The 21,318-nt window shown below is 37.9% G+C and overlaps 1 protein-coding gene across 1 annotated transcript in view; it reads left to right on the plus strand.

Moving 5' to 3' along the window:
* Positions 1 to 21,318, plus strand: part of METTL4 (methyltransferase 4, N6-adenosine) — a 197,342-nt gene that overhangs the window by 92,322 nt on the left and 83,702 nt on the right. The window contains exon 8 of the transcript XR_014026108.1: positions 20,071 to 20,141. The gene's annotated coding sequence lies outside the window, so the exon portion shown is untranslated. The remainder of the gene's footprint in view (positions 1 to 20,070; positions 20,142 to 21,318) is intronic.

Raw genomic sequence — 21,318 nt, forward strand, 5'->3', positions numbered from 1 at the left:
TTTTCACATTTTTTCCTTTAATATGGACTTTAACCTGGAAGCTTTCCTCCCCATTCTAATTTTTTTTTTATTTTTATTTTAATTCCATTTATATCCCGTCCTTCTCCGAAGACTCAGGGCGTCTTACAAGCTTAGCAGTAGCCTTCATTCTATGTATATGCCTGCTTATTAGGGCTTTCATACACCCCCCCAAGCGGCATTATTACAAAGTCAGCTTAATTGTCCCCAACAATCTGGGTCCTCATTTTACCTACCTCGGAAGGATGGAAGGCTGAGTCAACCTTGAGCCTGGTGGGACGCGAACCTGCACTAATTGCAGGCAGCTGGTGTTACTTAAGGAGGCATTAGCCCACTGCTCCACCAATGCTAGTGTTTTCTTCTAAATCTCTGTAAGGGATCTTTAGCTAAGGGGAATAAACAGATTTCAGAATGGACATATGTGGCAATTAAATGATTTTATCTAAAGGACAGCCACCTTAAATCAATTTTGGCTAAGAAAATATTGGAAATGTTTGGAATAACCGGAAAACCTATTCAAGAGAATAAATTAAAATGCAATCTATGAACGTAATGACAAGTAGCTAAGAAAGAATCCAACCTTGTGCAGACTTACTTTAAAGAGCAGAATTTATATTAAGTGGGTATAAGTTTAACTCAGTGATAATGATATTTCATTGAAAATAGGAATCAGAGAAAACGTTTAGGACTGAGAGTTAGGGAGTAACCAACCCCAGGAATATTATGACTTCTGCTATGATCAATGATATGTATAAATTGCAATCTTAAATTATTTGGTTTTTATTATCTAATATAATTGTATTTGACTCTTATATTGCTTCATCTGTTCTTCTTGTATACTGTATTGAGTTCATTGACTGGTCTATAAATTCACAGGCAAAGTAAATAAAATCCTATACATGCACACTAAAGAAAATCCCACTGTATATAATTGGATGTTATATAGGTAAGTAAACATGGAATTATACCTTAACTTCTCAGCTATAAAACCACCACCACCACCACCACCATCATGTTCATCATGCTCATCATCATCACCACCACCACCACCACCATCATCATCATCATCATCATCATTATTGTATTATTGTTCATACTGAGTGTAAGGAATGCCATGATAGAATTGCAAAACACATGGATTATAATTTTATTTTATTTATTTTAATTCCATTTATATCCTGCCCTTAATGTATTAATTAATGTAAAAGTTTGGCTTTTACTGTTACCAAAACTACTAGGGCCACATAGCTGAAAAACTCTTGGATAATTCGTGTTGGATTTTAAAACACAGGCCTCACAGAACCTGAAACATAAACCGAGAGATTTTATATGATTAAAAAGAGAAAAAGTTCAGGTCCGTAGATTTAGCAATAGCAGAAAATGAATGAATTGACAAAAACCAAAAGGAAAAGACAACAAAATATCAGAATTTGCAACTTGAAGTTGGGAGGCTTGGGAAGAAAAAGTCAACTATAATATCATAATATGGAAATCTTGCAGCTGTATCAAAGGGTTTCACTAAATATTGGGAAGTTTTAAATTTACTGGAATAAACATCACCAACTTTGGGAAAAAAAGAAAAAAAGAAAAGTATAGAACGTTCTACATACCATGACCATACATCCATGATTCCTGGGCTCTTGTTTAGAACTGGAATAATCATAAAATACTTAGTCTAAAGACTGTGATATGCTTTGAATGAATAGGCAATAATAACTACAACATTATGAACAAGTAATCGGAGCTGTTCCAAATTATGTAATATGGTATTGTGTGGCATGACTTGTCAGACTGAATGGATGATATTCTTTAGCATTGAAAATCTAATGGCTGTTTTTTTATGTTTGCAATGGATTGTTGCAAGAAGAAAAATGTTTGTGACCAGTTGTTGCCAATGAGTGGATTTCTGAGTGTACAGAATTGCTATCAAAAGACAAAAATCTGTACAGTACAGTTATTCCCCCTTCATGGATTACTGCCTTGTTGTGGCGAAGGGGCTTGTGTAATTCTATGAGCGAAGGGGCTTGCATAATTCTATGAGCTATGCTGTGCAGGGCCACCTAAGACAGAAAGGTCATAGCAGAAAGTTCTGACAAAACATGATCCACTGGAGAAGGAAATGGCAACCCACTCCAGTATCTTTGCCATGAAAACCCTATGGACAGTACCAAAAGGCAAAACGATATGATGGTGGAAGATGAGCCCCTCAGAAGGCGTCCAATATGCTACTGGGGAAGAGCTGTGGGCTAGTACTAGTAGTGCCAGAAAGAATGAAGTGACTGGGCCAAAGCCGAAAGGACGCTCAGCTGTGGATGTGTCTGGTGGTGAAAGGAAAGTCCGATGCTGTAAAGATTTTTTCTCCATAGGAACCTGGAATGTAAGATCCATGAATCAAGGAAAGCTGGACATGGTCAAACAAGAGATGACAAGACTGAACATCGACATCTTAGGTATCAGCGAACTAAAATGGACAGGAATGGGTGATGCCCATGAGGTATACTACTGCGGGCAAGAATCCCTCAGGAGAAATGGAGTAGCCTTCATAGTCAATAAAAGAGTAGGAAAAGCAATACTGGGATACAATCCTCAAAATGACAGAATGATCTCAGTTCGACTCCAAGGCAAACCATTCAATATCACAGTAGTCCAAGTCTATGCCCCAGCCACCATTGCTGAAGAGGATGAAATTGACCGGTTCTATGAAGCCCTACAGCACCTTATAGAACTAACACCAAAAAATGATGTCCTTATCATCATGGGGGATTGGAATGCTAAAGTAGGAAGCCAAAAGATAACCGGAATAACAGGCAAGTTTGGCCTTGGAGTACAAAATGAAGCAGGGCACAGGCTGATAGAATTTTGTCAAGAGAATACGATGGTCATAGCAAACACTCTTTTCCAACAACCCAAGAGACGGCTCTACACATGGACATCACCAGACGGTCAACACAGAAATCAGATTGACTCTATGCTCTGCAGCCAAAGATGGAGAAGCTCTATACAGTCAGTAAAAACAAGACCAGGAGCTGACTGTGGCTCAGACCATGAGCTTCTCGTTGCAAAATTTAGGCTTAAACTGAAGAAAGTAGGGAAAAGCACTAGGCCACTCAGGTATGAATTAAATCATATCCCTGTTGAATATACAGTAGAGGTGACAAATAGATTTAAGGAATTAGATCTGATAGACAGAGTGCCTGAAGAACTATGGACAGAGGTTCGCAACATTGTACAAGAGGTAGCAACCAAAACCATCCCAAAGAAAAAGAAATGCAAGAAAGCAAAATGGTTGTCTGAGGAAGCTTTGCAAATACCTGAGGAAAGGAGGGAAGCGAAAGGCAAGGGAGAAAAAGAAAGATACGCCCAATTGAATGCAGAATTCCAGAGAATAGCTAGAAGAGATAAGAATGCCTTCTTAAATGAACAGTGCAAAGAAATAGAAGAAACCAATAGAATAGGGAGGACCAGAGATCTTTTCAAGAAAATTGAGAGATGAAGGGAACGTTTCATGCAAAAATGGACATGATAAAGGTCCAAAATGGCAGGGACTTAACAGAGGCAGAAGAGATTAAGAAGAGGTGGCAAAATTACACAGAAGAACTATACAAGAATGAGCTTAATGTCCCTGATAATCACAATGAGGTGGTCACTGACCTCGAGCCAGACATCCTAGAATGTGAAGTGAAGTGGGCCTTAGAAAAGCTGAGCAACAACAAAGCTAGTGGAGGTGACAGTATTCCAGCTGAACTATTCAAAATCTTAAAAGACGATGCAGTAAAAGTGCTACACACAATTTGCCAGCAAATTTGGAAAACTCAACAGTGGCCACAGGATTAGAAAAGATCGGTTTACATTCCAATTACAAAGAAAGTCAGTGCCAAAGAATGTTCAAACTATCGCACCATTGCACTCATTTCTCATGCTAGTAAAGTTATGCTTAAAATCCTACAAGCTAGACTCCAGCAGTATGTGGATCGAGAACTACCAGAAGTACAGGCAGGATTTCGAAGAGGCAGAGGAACTAGAGTTGAAATTGCCAATGTACGCTGGATCATGGAGAAAGCTAGAGAGTTCCAGAAAAACATTTACTTCTGCTTCATTGACTATGCTAAAGCCTTTGATTGTGTGGATCATTACAAACTGTGGCAAGTTCTTAAAGAGATGGGAGTACCAGACCAACTTATTTGTCTCTTGAGAAACCTATATGTGGGCCAAGAAGCAACAGTGAGAACTAGACACGGAACCACTGATTGGTTCAAAATTGGGAAAGGAGTCCAGCAAGGCTGTATACTGTCGCCCTGCCTATTTAACTTATATGCATAGCACATCATGAGAAAGGCAGGGCTAGATGAATCAAAAGTTGGAATTAAGATTGCCGGAAGAAATATCAACAACTTAAGATATGCAGATAATACCACTCTAATGGTAGAAAGTGAAGAACTAAAGAGCCTCTTGTTGTGGGTGAAGAAGGAGAGTGCAAACGTTGGGTTGAAACTTAACATTAAAAAAAACCAAGATCATGGCATCTGGCCCTCTCAATTCCTGGCAAATAGATGGGGAAGAAAGGGAGGTAGTGACAGATTTTATTTTCCTGGGCTCCAAGATCACTGCAGATGGGGATTGTAGCCAAGAAATTAAAAGACGCTTGCTCCTGGGGAGGAAAGCCATGGCAAATCTAGACAGCACACTAAAAAGCAGAGACATCACCCTGTCAACAAAAGTGTGTATAGTCAAGGCTATGGTCTTCCCAGTTGCAATGTATGGCAGTGAAAGTTGAACCATAAAAAATGCTGAGCGCCAAAGAATTGAGGCCTTTGAACTATGGTGCTGGAGAAGACTCCTGCGATTCCCTTGGACTGCAAGGTGATCAAACCGGTCAGTCCTAGAGGAGATCAACCCTGACTGCTCTTTAGAAGGCCAGATCCTGAAGCTAAAACTCAAATACTTTGGCCACTTAATGAGAAGGAAGGACTCACTGGAGAAGAGCCTAATGCTGGGAAAGATTGAGGGCAAGAGAAGAAGGGGACGACAGAGAATGAGGTGGCTGGATGGAGTCACTGAAGCAGTAGGCGTGAGCTTAAATGGACTCCAGAAGATGGTAGAGGACAGGAAGGCCTGGAGGAACGTTGTCCATAGGGTCACGATGGGTCGGACACGACTTCGCAGCTAACAACAACAACAGTTATTCCTTGCTTCACTTCTTTCTCTCCTTTTCCCAATAGACCATGAATGCTAGGTCATGCATTGTAACAAAGTCTATCTAATACTTTTATTATTATTTTTTATCCCTGGTCACTAAGAACTACTTTTTAAATTGAGGTTACCGATAAGGACTCTCAACTCTTTGATGTCTATGTTACTTTGTAGTCAGCCTTACTCTTTGTTAGATTTGAGTCTTTGAATCTGAAAGAAAATGTGTTTCTTGCCTAAAGCATAACTGGGATGTCCTAAACATATTTCTTTAAAAAGGAGGAGTAATTTTAAAAATGGCAATGCTTACTTCTTCAGATTTGGATTTTTCTTTTTGGTCTTGGACTTGATCTGACTGTGAATTGAGTTGCATTCAGAACTGAGAGCTTTTTCAAAATGACAGAAGCAGCATCATACTATGACAACACCTGCTCCATTTCTTTGGTATGAGAGTGCAACATCAGGGCACATGTGCGAGAAAACTGGAACTTTTTTAGCACAGAGCACAATGCTGCTTTCATCATTTTCCCTCCCTTGTTTCCTTACACGCCACTTTGAGCAAGCACACCAGAGGCTTTATTATTTATTTATTAACTGGTTTATAAGGCCACCCACTCAAATTATGCAACTATGGGCAGGGTATGTGGCAGCATCTGGCAGAATAACCACCCTAACACTTAAACCCTGCACACCTGTACACACACTCATACCATTCATACACATACATATACAAATACTTAATTCCCTATAACACCCAAGACAATAATTTGGGAATGGATTATTCTTTACTCAGGTGAATAACAATAACAAGGCAAAGATGTAAGAAGAGAAAAATGTGTTTTCCAAGTATCTCTATATCAATCTCCATTAGACTATCATTAATTCCTAGTAGCAGAACATACAATGAACATTATTGTTCAGCCTCATTTCTATGTTTGCTTAGTGTGCATTATATTGAACAGTTTGGAGAACAAGACTTTTTTTTTAAAAAAAAAGAATGTTTAATTATTTCATGGACTGTTACATTGCTAGCTGTTTCTTCTGTTCAGTGGATACATGCTGTGAACAATTTCTCAATTTAGCAAATCTGTTTTTGCTCTTACAGTTATAGCTTTCACTTCTACTTATTTATCTTTCCTACCAGTTCATCTCTAACTTCAAACAATTACTCTTCTCTGAGCTTGAGAGCTTTACCTATTGTATTCCAGCTGTTGGTACCTGGTTGTTTCCATTTTTCTCTTTCTTTTGCCATCCAATGTTTTTCTCTTTATGGCTTTTGTAATTTTACATTAACTGTGTATTTATATCGTTATTTTTTTAATTCTTTCTTATAGACTGCTGCCTCTCACATCATTCAGTCTCTGAAAATGATTTGTGGATCCGTTTGTAACTTTTAAAGTTCTGAACAATCTTGTTTTCTTGATTCCAGTGGTGGACTTTACTCATATATTATATTAATTAAAAGGTTGGTTTTTTTTTAGTATAAACAATGTGCTTTGGTATACTTTGGAAATCCCCTGAATATGCAGAAATTGTCCATGTGTCCTGGGGAATGCCCCCATTTCATATCCTACCACTTTGCATGAGGTATTCGTGTTTGGTGTTAGATTATAATTTCAGATTTAGGTATGTAGAAAAATACCATTTTCCTTATTCTCTAGTTGTAATCAAGTTGATTCTTCAGTTAAAACATATAGCTGAAAAGATCTTGAGATAATTTTCCTAGGATATTGGCCCAAAATAAAAACGTATAGATACAATTTGCTATAAATTATTGCAATATGTATTTTTATATTTATATAAATGCATATTTATATATGCCTTCTTCTGCTGTAAAACACAATAAATAAGATCAGATAAGATCAGATAAGATAAGATAACCTTTATTGTCATTTTTTTTTCCTGTGGGCACAACGGCACACATATTTTACAGGGATGTAGCCCTAATAACTTTTTTTCCCAAATAGGTAACTTTCATCTGTTTTGAAAGTTCTCTCTCACAATAAAATCCTAATTTTTATAGAGTTTAGACTGCATTTAGCTCACTTAGGATGTAACAGATAAAATCTGCATTTAGACGTGTCTTTTAAACAATGGACAAAAGACAATTAATGGAAAAGAGTACAAATAATTGATTTAAAGTAAGTCATTTGTCTCAGTGTGCACCATTTGTGTGAATCTGAAATAGATCTAGTTGCATTTTCTGCAGCAATTTAGGTAATGATATGTTTTGATGAAAATGAAGTTTGAAAGCAATTATACAAATTATATAAATGATGCATAATATAGAGATTGCATTAAGTGCATAAATCACTTCGCTGTTACTGAGCTAACTGCTTCACTGTTACGGAATTAACTATCCCAGATCAGAACTTAGGACAATATCAGGAGAAGGTGGAAGAAGGTAAGGAGTATTTTTCAGTTTAAAGCAGCAGAAGGCAAAGGGCTTTACTTCCTGATTGGTTAGTCAGGTTAATAATTCACAAAGTAAAAATGGGCTTTTTGCCTGACTGAGAATGAAGCCATGTAGACAAAACACACTGCCACTGAATAGAGTACAGTGGTATCTTGGTACTCATCGGTAATTCATTCCAGAAGACACAATGAATATTATAACCAACAAGTACCGAGAAAACTATGTGACTTACCAAGTGACCCACTATTTCAGCTGGAACATAAAGTAGCCAATGTCAGCAAGTTCTTCATTGTACATCAACTACTGGGAGAAATATAAGTGCCAGGACAAGATTTCTGCTTCAAAATATGTCGGACACTGAATTCAACAATTTTTGAAGCGATCTAGTGCTAAGGTATGACTTTACTGAACAAGCTGTGTCTTTGTTTTTGGATTCATTATGTCCATTTCTTCTTAATAACCCTTTCCAATTTCTTTTCTATCTTTCATCAAATACTCCAGCTCCAAATTTAATTGTCTTCTCTAAAATGCATAATGTTACAGTAAAAGTTGGAAATTTCCTTGAGCTTCATATCCTGCTCTCACCCCTAGAAGAATAATATATTAGTTTTTATCAACATTACCTACCTTTCATGAAGTACCTTGCCATGTGAGAAAATATTGCTCCACATCATGTGTTACCCTCTGACAATTAATGGGTAAAAATAAGAGCAATACAACATTTGCTACAGTGCTACCAACTGGCTATATAGTATTGAGGAATCTGACTAGAGGTATCAACCCTTTCATCCAAAGAGATAAACAAATCTCACAGGGCAGAGATAAAATTAAAGTTTATTAAAAGAAAGATACAATTGTAGAAGAGCACAGTTATCCATAATAGAATGCGGATATGTAATGCTAGAAAACGAATTACAGTAGTATCCTAAAATGGAGATCCAGCAATTGCAAATTAATGGAACAAGAAAAGTATTTAATAGAATATATAAAAATAAGAAAACAGCAGACCACAAGGGGGTGCTGATCTGCTACCAATAAAGAGAAGCTGGTTTGTTAGAGATAAATAATACAGATTCCCTCAAGGTTTGGTTTAAACTGGCATAAAATAGAATGCTCCTAAATTATGCAGATAAAATAAAACTTCTTGTAATGCTGTGTGCATAAAACACACCTTAACTTAGTGCAATTTTAACTAGTCGTGTATCTTCTTCTACCCCAGTACAAGATCCTTAATCCATAGCTGGAGAACGATCTCAGTTTTTCCTTGTTCTTTTCTCTAGCACACTAATTCTTGTTTGTCTCCCTCCACACAGAGTTCTGTCTTGCCTTTTATTAGAAAATAACTTTTGTCTAGGAAGGGAGAGGGAGTTGAGGGACTCTCTTGAGCATACATGCCAAAACCTATGCCTGAGAAAAGTTGTTTATTCGAATTCAGATGCTGTCTCGTCTCTAGACTAGAAGAGAGGCTACAGTATCATGTATGTTGCTGAATTTACAGCAGCATGCATTTATGTTATATTTCTGGTATGAGAAAGGTAGCTAATTTTGGAATCTTGTAAAAAATCTCTGCCTTTGAATGCAAGATGAGAAGACAAGCAATGTACTGCAACATCAGGAATGAGGCAGGCTTTACACTCCAAAAAAATCATTACAAGGTAAAACCACGAAAAGATTGCTTTTTCTTATACAAGTAAATTATAGAAATGTGAGAAATCTTTTTTTAAAGATACAGCTAGTGATTAGCTGATAGGAAATATAAGGGTTTTGTTGACTAGCAATATAGGTTAGAAACATGTTCAAACCAAATTATTGAAATTGAAATCCTAAGACAGCTGCATGTTCTTATACTTGTTTATTTGCTCTCTTCCTTTGGGAAACCCATCGTATCTTTGTACCTATTGCACATTGCCTTCTTCTGATTCCCAAGCAATGTCATTTAGAAAGTTTCATAAGATTCAAAAATTAGGTCTAGAATCTTTAAATCACACCCATGTCCTCTTCTGACATGTAACTAGAGGTATCTAAGCAGGAGAGCAGAGGTAAGCTCATACAGCTAGTTATTAAAAAAAAACCTACTCCCATTTTGCTAATGTTCTTGAGTGACAGACTGAAGATATCAGAGAAGTAATAATTGTTAAACTTTTTAATGGATTTTCAGCCATTTAATAATTCATTTTGCATGTACTTTGAGCTCTATGTCTTATCTGACTTTATTTTGGCTGAAGAACCGAGAACCTTTTTTTAAAGACATAATTCTCCTTTTGCTCTGAGTTAGTGTTTTGTGTGTGGATGCACAAAATGTATGTGTGAGAGAAAAAATGGAGAGAAGAGAAGGCAGAAAATGAAAGATTATTTTCTGATATATTTTCAGCTTGTTTGTTGACTCAAGTGAACATGTCTGCCATCCATCATCTTGTCAAGGTACGGAGGTTATGCTGTTTATATCATAGCAAATATTTACATCCATCCGACTGCTGTGGCAGATCTGGTGCCTGGAAGATGTCTCTGCACTTGAACCTCACCTGCACAGAAATATGTCCAATGCCTTCCAGATGTGCATGAAAAAGCAGTCAAAGATATGAAATAAAGCAGTATGACCACTTTGTTCTTTGGAAGAAAGGGAACACGATGCTTTGAAGAGTTGCTTCATTTGTAGCATTATCAAAACAAGACAATACTACAACACTTTGCACAGCCTAATGTATCTGTTAGAGAACCAGCTTGGTTGAGACACCAGGCTAGAAATCAGAATACTGTGAGTTCTATTGTTGCCTTAGGCATGAAGCCAGCTGTGTGATCTTAGGCCAGGAAAAAAGCAATGGCAATTCACTTCTGAAATCTTGTCAAGAAATCTGCTGAGGTCAATCCAAGCAATTTCTAGAAATCAACACTTATTTGAAGGTTATGTGAATATGTACATATATATTTGTATATGTATATGCATACATATACGTGTACGTGTATGTTACGTTTATGTATACGTATATGTAAAAAACACAAGGAATATTTGGTTTTGACAGTTTTGATTACCTGATTTTAAGATTTTTTTTCACTTAGATTTTAGTGAAAATAAGAACTGGGTTTGTAATATAGCTCCTTCCTAAGGGGTAAATAAAATGATATAACAAATGCCTTTCAACACAATATTAGTTCTTCTAGATCAGGGATATCAAATTGGTGGCCTGTGGGATGGATGTGTCATGCATAGGCCATGCCCACCCCAGCTCCACAAAGGCAAAAAACATCACGTGATGTGATTGAGTTGGACACCCATGTTCTAGACCAGGGGTGTCAAACTCAATTTCATTGAGGGCCGCATCAGCATTGCGGTTGCCCTCAGGGGGCCGGGTGGGTATGGCCAGGGTGGGCATGGCCTACTGGGTGGGCGTGGCTAGAGTGCATATGGCCTACTGGGTGGGTGTGGCCAGCTCTACAGTGTTCGCATCAATGGGGCCTATGGGGGCCCAGGCAGGAGTGGGACAGATCTGAGGGTCTCTGGCAGAAGGAGGGTCTCTGGGCCAGGGCCAAGGCAGTGGGGGCCGTTCCCTCACTGTTTCCAGGATGGCTTCACGGGCCACATGAAACCACTTCGCGGGCTGGATCTGGCCCCCGGGCCTTGTGTTTGACATGTCTGTTCTAGACCTTGCTGATGTATCTAATTTCTTCATTTTTTGTAGCCATTAACACTCTGGTTTGTCATGTGTTTGCTACCTTTGTTTTTCCAAAAGAGTAAGAAATACTTTGCAGGATAACCTCTTATAATACTTGACTTTGTCTGTTTTCTTATCTTCTGCTTGAACTGACTGAATTCTAAAATAAATAGGAGCAATTACTTGAACAGCGTTCAAACCTTAATAAAACAATTGAAGCTTTGATAACTGACAAATAATTTGCCACTTATATTATCCAACCATAGTATTGCCCTGGATGAGTTACATAATTACACTAACAACAGAGTGGATGGTGAAATTTCTCTGGATGGCAATACAAGAGTGAATATAACAACTCTAGTTTACACAGGATTCCATTCTGCATAGGACTCTCCTAAGAGCCTGCAAATAATTATAATATCTTTCTGTTGCTTACAAAGTTCCTAATCATTATATGCTGTATATCATTAATCCCCAAAGCCACAAAATATTCAATTACATCCAGCTATGAGGAAAACTGCTCAATTTTGAATTCCACTTAGCTTTCAAATATTACGCTACCAAACGACAAAAGCAAAACATAAATCAGAATGATACAGTTGAGATTACATCCTTCTTGGGCTCTGAAGCTTAACCTAATCTAAGATAACAGTATGAAGAATAAAAGAAGCAAATGTGATGCTATAACTTTCTTCATGGGAAGAATTTGCCCCTCCCACATTAGTGCATCAATCATTTGCATATTAGAGTGGAAGAAGGAGTATAGAATCTGACTGCAACTTATTTCATATAAATATTTTGACTCTAGTAATCCTATTTAAGTCCTTGGCATGAATATATTTGAAAATAAAATTACTAACTATGTGGATAGAATTGGAATGATTTTATGTGGCACCTATTGGGAGATTATGATTTATGCTGATGATATGGGGCTGCATTCAGAAATGTAGTCAATATTTTTGTGAACATCTTCTGATAGACTGATCCCTTCAATCTATGTCTCATAAAGTTGAACATATCTTTAAAAAGTTAATTCTGACTCACTAAGAATGGTTGATTTTATTCTATAGGAAGGTAAAGTGAAGCCCCATTCATCACAATAGATATATTTCTAGATACAATAGCAAAAATATTGGCTGTTGGATACTCAGTAAGAGCCTAGCTAGGGAATACTAGTTATATAATTGTGTCCAAAAGTACAAACAGTGGGAGCAATGGAAGAAACAAACAAACAAAAACAACAGGCTTTTGATACTGGTTGTGGAAGGCAACACATTGAGGTTTACACATAATAGAACTGATACCTGATGGCATTCCCATTGAGAGGTCTTCTATTCAATTTCCACTCCTTATATAAGGCCATTAACATTTACATGTGTTAGGCATTTGAGTGGATGGGAACTTGCAACTGAATAGATATTTGTTTTACATATAAAAGCATGTATTCTAGTTTCTGCGTGTTGATCATTATCTCAGGGGGCAGTCAGCCTTTGTGACTGATTTGTTCTTGCAGTTTGTGCTGCTCTTAGCAACTGTCTCCAGATTCACACTTCAGAAACATCTATCTTCTTTCACTCACTCTTTCTCAATGTCCAGCTTTTGAAATCTAATATTGTCCAAGAGTAGTTCACACAGTCAGTGAAAAACAATACAATATGAAGGTACAAAAACAAGCCATCTCAACTCAAAAGAGAGGCCAAGTGATCAGCCATGTAAGGGGGGAGGGGAAAAAGAGGTTTTTAGTACTGCTTCTCTATGTTTATATAACTTGTTTTTGAAGCACAGCAGTTGCTGAACTGTTTTCCCCCCCAAAATATATTAGTTGAAGCTCTTAGATTTCTTGTGAGCTCCTCTAATGATCCACTCCTGACTGTTGGATGACGCATTACCAATAAAAAGACTATTGCTTGAATTATATTAAACTTTGTTGTCAGAGAAATATTGTTTCTTTCCCTAGGATTAATCTGTGATATACTTCTCCAGCACTCTGTCTATCTTTATCTATCCTCAAACCTAAGAAAACAAAGCTGTCTACTATGTTTACTTTTTCACCATCAACACTTAAGTTTGTAAAACATGCAAGTTGGTATTACTTTGTGTTCCTGTTATTTTACGTTAAACCAGATTTTAATATTCATAATGAGCTCTTCCAAGTCTTTATTTCTGGTTAACAAAGTGCTCTCATCTTCATGTCTTGATAGTCTCTGGTTTCGATCCCAGGTATTATGTCTCCCAAATCTGTTTTTTTAAAAAAATGTGTAAGTTAAACAGATTGAATGTTTTTTTTCTTTTTCCCTTCCTTAATTTGATCAACTCTTTCCCCCCAGCATATAGTATTCTACAGATTCAGTTCACCCAGTAGGTTGTTGTTTAAATAACAGGTACTGTACTAGCAGTCTCATGTTTCTTATTTTGATATATTGTATATAATGAAAGGTCTTGTTATTATGAGTGAAGCAAAGGTAAATCCTCTCTTGTTTTGTCCCCTACCTATCTAATATTAGCTATTTTATGTGATCTCAATGTACCTCTGTGTTTTGTGAAATCTGCCCTTAATTTGGCATGTATAACAGCATTTTTAAGAAAAAAAATGTTTGTGAGGAATTGGTGAATGATTCAATAAGTTGTATATTTACTACCCTGTCTTTCTATATTTGTGAATGACATTTTTTTCAATATCGAAACTAATTTTATTCCATATTGGTAGATATGAGCTACTAACATTTAGTTAATATTTAACTCTTCTTCTACAGTTTAAAATATTTGAATAGATTTGTCAATTTCTCATTGTACTGTTTGACAACTGGCCTATTGTCTGCTATACCTCAGTTTCTAGTGGAAACTGAATATATTGTCTTATAGATATTTCTGTTCGTTCTATAATCTCCTTTGTAAAGGATTTCAGTAGTGTTTCTATCTTCTTTTAATTTTGCCACCCAAAGTTTAATTGGATAGAGGAGTAGCAATTTAAGTTTGATAACATGTAAATAAATAAGTTTGCTGCTATTAAATTCTTTCATGATCATCTTGACTTTTCCCATCTTAGGTGTAAAATTTCCTTTGATTTTTTCTGATTTGCTTTTAAAAAACTTCTTTTTTATTATATTCCTTTTGACATTCTTGACTGTAATACTTTTTTCTTGTCTTTTGTTGCTTGACTTCAGAAGGCTCTGTTCAGTCTTTGTACATATTTTTTATAGTCCAAATCTTTCATTCTCCATCCCTCTTTGAAATTTTGGGAATATTTTTTCTACTTAGGTTTTTCTGATTCTTATCTTTTCTTTAGATACTCTTTGATATAAGTTACACAAAATGTTCATTATACTGATTCTATATTCTGGCTATAAATATTCTTCATATATTGCTGATACCCCATTGTAATTTCCAAATTTAACCTGTATATTTGAGCCTGTTCCAGAGTCTTCACCTAGAAATGTCTTGGATGATCGGAAGCACTTCTCCATTTTTTTTGTTTTAATTATAGTTCTTTGAAGTTGATGTTATCAGATGTCCATACATAATGTCTGCTTTTCTGTGTTTGAAGCATAAACTGGTAACAGCAAAGATTTATTTTTTGCAAAATTCTGTTTCCTGCATTATTATTTTTTGCAGCTGTTCATTTTCACAGTTTTTCCAGTGGCTACCTGCTCCAGGTTCTGCATCTTAAGGGAAATAAAAGTTCTGTTGGTTAAGATTTAGCTACGCCTGCAGACTTTTAAACTCTAAATTCTTCCTTTCATCATTCCAGTGACTTCATTTACTTTGATATGTTCTCAAGAAAGCAATGCATTGATTCAGCCTATAGTACTTTCAGAAATAGGATGGTGACTTCATGGAGGCATCCATGCACTTTTCTTGGCAATACTATGGAAGAATCTACTCTTTAATGTCCACGATGTTCTTCTGGGATGCTTTTCTCAACTTCTTGGTTCAATCTACAACCTGGGATTTCCTGATGGATTCTTATCTGAGCATTGGTATCTGCAAGATAAGGTCATAAAGGCAAGATGACATAAGCAGCATTGCAATGCAAGCCACAACCCTTCTGTGCATAAATGTAACATTAATGTATGTATTAAAGCAGTTTGCCTCACATCACAATGGCATTTCTACAATTTTGCCTTTCATTTTGTCTTCTCCCTATGGATGCTGCTGTTCCCAAGGGCTAATCTGGTGAGAGCCTGTAAAGGGAAAGATGGAATAACCTTGAGTAGATTTAAGTCTTCCTTGTAAAATAACCTGTATTTGTTAATCCCCTAGTGTTCTTACATAATTATCTCTGGGGAAAGGTTTCCTGTTGGATGTGTGCTAAAACCCTAAATTAAATTTGCTGGAAGTTGTTTTAAAAGGTCCCTGTGTTGCTGATGATTTAGTTCATAGTGACATGAACTTTTCTCAGGAACATATTATTCCTAGTAATGGTAACATATACAAGGGCAATTGGATTCTTTTTCTTTCTTGTTCAAACATCTATTTATTTGAAATTTTCTCTTAGGTAAATGTTTTAATGGAGAAATTTTCCATGTATTTTCTGCAGCAGATACTATATTTCTAATTGCTTTGGTCTAATTCTGGATATGACAATACTGAAGTTAGTAAAGTGATAATTTTTCCTGAATTTTAGAGAGTAGGCAGGTGTCATTTTAAGCTGTAATTTTATACATAATGTCTGCTCAGATTTGATCCAAAATTAGAATTAATTTTTTCTTTGTAACTTTCTAAAGCTATCAAATGAGTGATAACAAACAGTCCAGTAATGACAAGATTATGTGGGTCGATTTTGGTTTTAAAATGGCTGATATACTGAAACTCAACTGAGAAGTAAATATCTCAGTGGCTGGTGCATTAGTCACTCTGCATTATAAACCATTGTGAAACTTAATGTCTTCTCAGTAATGCAAATAGACATAATAGGATGCAGCTTGGGAAATGAAGTTATTTGTTTTGAGGAAAATGTATTCTCTGCTTAACAGTTTCTCCAATAATTAGTATAGTAGGAATAAGAACCTTCCATTTTACCAGAAATTTTCTTATTGCAAAGATAATGAAACACATTAAATATGTTTCTCAAATTTGAATGAATTTGAAAATTAAAGCAGGGAAGAATTCTACTTTTAAAAATATGACAGGATACGGTTAAATAAGTAGATAATTTTATAACAGCCAAGGCAAATACACTTGATCTCTTAGTTTTAAAAATCCTTGAAAACTGATTTCATTATAGATTTTCTACACCATTTGATTTTCATTCCAGTAAGAGAAAACTGAGAAGATACTTAACATATCCCCCATTCTGTGCTGTCTGTTTGCTTTGCAGTGATATAAAGGTCTGTGATTTATGTGCTTGATCATATTAATTTGCTTTATTATATTTTTTACATGCCAAGAAAAAAAATAACAATAAGAAAAAGAAGCTAGGGTAGAAAGCTGCATAATACAGATAGTAGCTGTCTGATTAATTATTTATTTATTTATTTATTTATTTATTTATTTATTTATTTATTTATTTATTTATTTATTTATTTATTTATTTATTGAATTTGTATACCGCCCTATTCCCGTAGGACTCAGGGCGGTTTACAGGGCAGTTAAAACCATAAAATACAAAAATTAAAATCAATTAATTAAATTAATTAAATTCAAGCCCCAAGTAAATCTAAAACCCAATTAAAATTAAAAACCCCTCAGTCTGGGCCAAACAGCTCGAAAAGCCAAGTTTTCAGGTCCTGGCGAAATGAGCAAAGGTCAGGGGCAGTCCTAAGTTCCGTAGGTAGTTGGTTCCATAGGACAGGTGCACCCACAGAGAACGGCCTTCCCCTGGGAATAACCCATCGGCATTCATTAACCGGCGGTACCCTGAGAAGGCCCTCCCTGTGGGAGTGCACAGGACAATGGGAAGATGATGCCGGCAGCAGGTGTTCCCTTAGATAGTCTGGACCCAAGCCATTTAGGGCTTTATAGGTCATTACCAGCACCTTGAATCTCACCCGGAGGGCAACCGGAAGCCAATGTAGCTAATGGAGAAGAGGTGTTACATGGGAGTATCGGGAAGCTCCCATCACAACTCATGCGGCTGCATTCTGCACCAGTTGAAGCCTCCGAGTGGTCCTCAAGGGCAGCCCCATGTAGAGAGCATTGCAGTAGTCTAACTGGGAGGTCATGAGCGCATGAGTGACTGTGCGTAGGGCATCTCGGTCCAGATAGGGCCGCAACTGGCGCACCAGGCGAACCTGGGTAAAAGCTCCCCTGGTCACGGCTCCTATATGATCTTCAAAACTGAGCCGTGAATCCAGGAGGATGCCCAAGTTGCGAGCCCTATCAACAGGGGGTAACACCTCACCCCCTATTGTTAATGATGGAAAAAGCTGGTCAGTCCGAGATGCCGGTATGAACAGCCACTCAGTCTTGGCAGGATTGAGACGCCTGTTTCTCCCCATCCAAACCCGGACCGCCTCCAGGCAACGGGACATCACGGTGAGGGCATTACTGGGTTGGTTCGGGGTGGAAAGAAAAAGTTGGGTATCATCAGCATACTGGTGATACCCCACCCCGAAACCACAAATGAGCTCACCCAGCGGCTTCATGCAGATGTTGAACAGGAGGGGAGAGAGGACCGACCCCTGAGGGACTCCACAAATGAGAGATCTCGGGGCGGACCTCTGCCCTTCCATCAACACCGACTGCCAGCGGCCCAGGAGGTAGGAGGAGAACCACTGTAAAACAGTGCCCCCCCACTCCCAATCCCCTGAGACACCACAGTAGGATACCATGGTCGATGGTATCAAAAGCCGCTGAGAGGTCTAATAGGACTAGGACAGAGGAACAACCCCTGTCCCGAGCCCGCCAGAGATCATTCACCAGCGCAACCAATGCCGTCTCCGTGCTATACCCGGGCCTGAAACCTGATTGGTACCGGTCAAGATAATCAGTTTCCTCCAGGAACAGAGGGAGCTGATGCACTACCACACCCTTGACAACCTTCACCAAAAAGTGAAGGTTGGAGACAGGACAATAGTTATTCAAAATTGCCGGGTCCAGGGCAGGCTTCTTGAGGAGGGGCCTCACCACCGCCTCTTTCAAGGCGGCAGGGAAAACACCCTCCCTCAAAGAAGCAGTTATTAATATACATGGAGGGATGCCTATTATTCCCACAATGTATGTAGTCTTCAACTTACGATGAGCCCCAAATTTATGTTAAGTGAGAAATTTGTTAAATGAGTTTTATCCCATTTTACAACTTTTCTTGCCACATTTGTTAAGCAGTTGTTAAGTTAGTCACGTGGTTGTTAAGTGAAACTGGTTTCTCATTGACTTTGCTTGTCAAAAGTCATAAAAGGGGAGCACATGACTCCTGAGTCCTGCAGCCATGATAAATATGAATCAGTTGTCAAGCATCTGAATGTAAATCACATGATGATGGGGATGCTGCAATTGTCATGAGTGTGAAAAATGGTCATAAGTCACTATTTTCAGTCCTGTTATAATTTTGAACTGTCACTAATTGAATATTGTAATTTGAGAACTACCTACTGTATATATTTATTTTATTTTATTTATTTTATTTTAATTCCATTTATATCCCGCCCTTCTCCGAAGACTCAGGGCGGCTTACAAACTTAGCAGTAGCCTTCATTCTATGTATATGCCTGCTTATTAGGGCTTTCACACACACCCCAAGCGGCATTATTACAAAGTCAGCTTAATTGCCCCCAACAATCTGGGTCCTCATTTTACCTACCTCAGAAGGATGGAAGGCTGAGTCAACCTTGAGCCTGGTGGGATGCGAACCTGCACTAATTGCAGGCAGCTGGTGTTACTTAAGGAGGCATTACCCCACTGCTCCACCAAGGCTCTTAAAAGCACTCACAAAAGATTCAGTTAGTAACAGTGCACTCTCAAGATCTCATTGATTCCTTGAGGATCTCAGGTCTGATAACATAGCCAGGTCTCAGAGACGTCCATAAAATAAGTAATGATGGAGCTGATGTCACTTTGGGATGGGGGGAATATTCCATAAGGCAGGCACCATGGCACAGAAGTCCTGCTTCCTTGGGCCTATCAAGTGTCGCTGATGAGAGATGGGATCAACAGCAAGCCTCTCTTGTAGGATGTGATGGGACGAGCAGATGCAATCAGGGAGAGGATGTCCCTCAAATGATCTGGCCCTGGGCCTTGAAGCTCTTTAAAGGACAAAACCAGCACCCGGATCCAGGAGCAGACTGGCAACCACGCAAACCGGGAGTCCGCCTGAGGCATGAAAGCTGACTGGTGACTTTTGACAATCACTCTCTTTCAGCCCAACCCATCACACAGGGTTGTTGTTTTAAGGAAAAAGAGGGAAAGGAAGATGTATTAGGTATGTTTGCCTCCTGGAGTTAGTTAGTAATAAAGGCGAGATTAAAAATCAAAACAAAACAAACCAATCAATAAATCAATAAGGTGCAGCTTACGGTCAGACACACAACACGTGCTGTTTTAGACATAATTATCCATGCCTCCACAGTATAGGGCAGGGGTAGGCAACCTCGACTCTTTTATGACTCATGGACTTCAACTCCCAGAATTCCTGAACCAGCATGGCTGGCTCAGGAATTCTGGGAGTTGAAGTCCATGAGTCATAAAAGAGCCAAGGTTGGCTACCCCTGTTATAGGGCTTTGTGCATATTAAAGATATTTAGATACTTTTGCTTGATTTTGCCTCCATTGGCCATTTAATTGTTTTAGATCTCTACTGATGTTTAATAAATAAACAAGCAAGGAAGTTTATTTATCTTCAGGATTTTGCTTCTCTTCTGCCAGGATAGCCTCCCACTTTACCCTCGGAGTCTAAGAAACTGAAGGGAGAAAGAGGAGGAGAAAGAAGGAATAAGGTAACTTATATATTTGTTTCTTTGTTTTTAAGATGAATAAGGTAGCCCAACTTGGGTAGTGAACAGCATAAAAATCAAACAATAAACCAAAGGGAAAAAAGAAACAAACCCCCACAATGTACCCCATACAGTATATAAGTACAAAATATAAAATATAAAACAAGCAAAGAGGACTTTCTTTCAACTGCCCCTTAATGCCAAGAGAGAGATTAGTGCAGCAGGCGGTTGTTAGTGAATAGCCTTGAGAGAGAGCTGGAAGAAGGGTGATGTAGTAAATAGATGTGCCTAATTGCTGTAAATAGTTGTACATAGTAGAAGAAACATAAAAGCCTTCACCATCTCTGCTGTTCTGTAAGCAATTGTCCTCTTTAACAATATAAGCATTCCCAGCTGCCAAAGATTCCACAGTCACACTGGGGGACTTTTTCAGAGTCCTTGGGAGGGGAAGGTCTAGACCAGGGGTAGGCAACCACGGCTCTTTTATGACTCATGGACTTCAACTCCCAGAATTCCTGAGTCAGCAGGAGTTGAAGTCCATGAGTCATAAAAGAGCTGAGGTTGCCTACCCCTGGTCTAGACCCTTTAAACTGGTTCAACTTTTCACCTCACTATATAAGATTTTATATTGTGGCACATAAAATTCCTTCATTCCTGAATGTCAAAATAGAGTTAATTCCAAAAAGAGTTAAAACAAATGATAGTATTTATTAGACTGAGCTGGTGTATAATTGGTATATCCCTAGGTATAATAGACATGTCCAGTTGTTGCCAGTCTACAGTCACACCTTGGTACTCAACTGCTTCAAAACTCGTTGAATTTGGTCCAAATTGAGAAAAGTGTACATGGAGTGGTGGTGATAGAAGAGGGGTTGAATGTGAGCCACAAGGCACAGGTGGCATCTTTGCCATAAGCAGCTGCTTCTTATACACCATGAGATGGACAAGCTATAAATCATCCTAAGTATTTTCAATTTTTATATTTCCTCTGATTTTTTAGTTTTCTTGAAAATGCCCTCTGCACCAGGATAATTATGTCAATGTAATATAATGCTGGTGCATAACATTGGCATATTTTCAGTCATGGTAGCTGGAAAGAGCTTTAATTAATACCCTATAGTCTTCCAGCTAACATTGGATTATTCTTTTGTTATTGGCTCCTATCGTCATCCATGAAGAC

Source organism: Vipera berus, assembly GCF_964194415.1.
Source record: "Vipera berus genome assembly, chromosome: 3".
Classification (NCBI taxonomy): Eukaryota; Metazoa; Chordata; class Lepidosauria; order Squamata; family Viperidae; genus Vipera; species Vipera berus.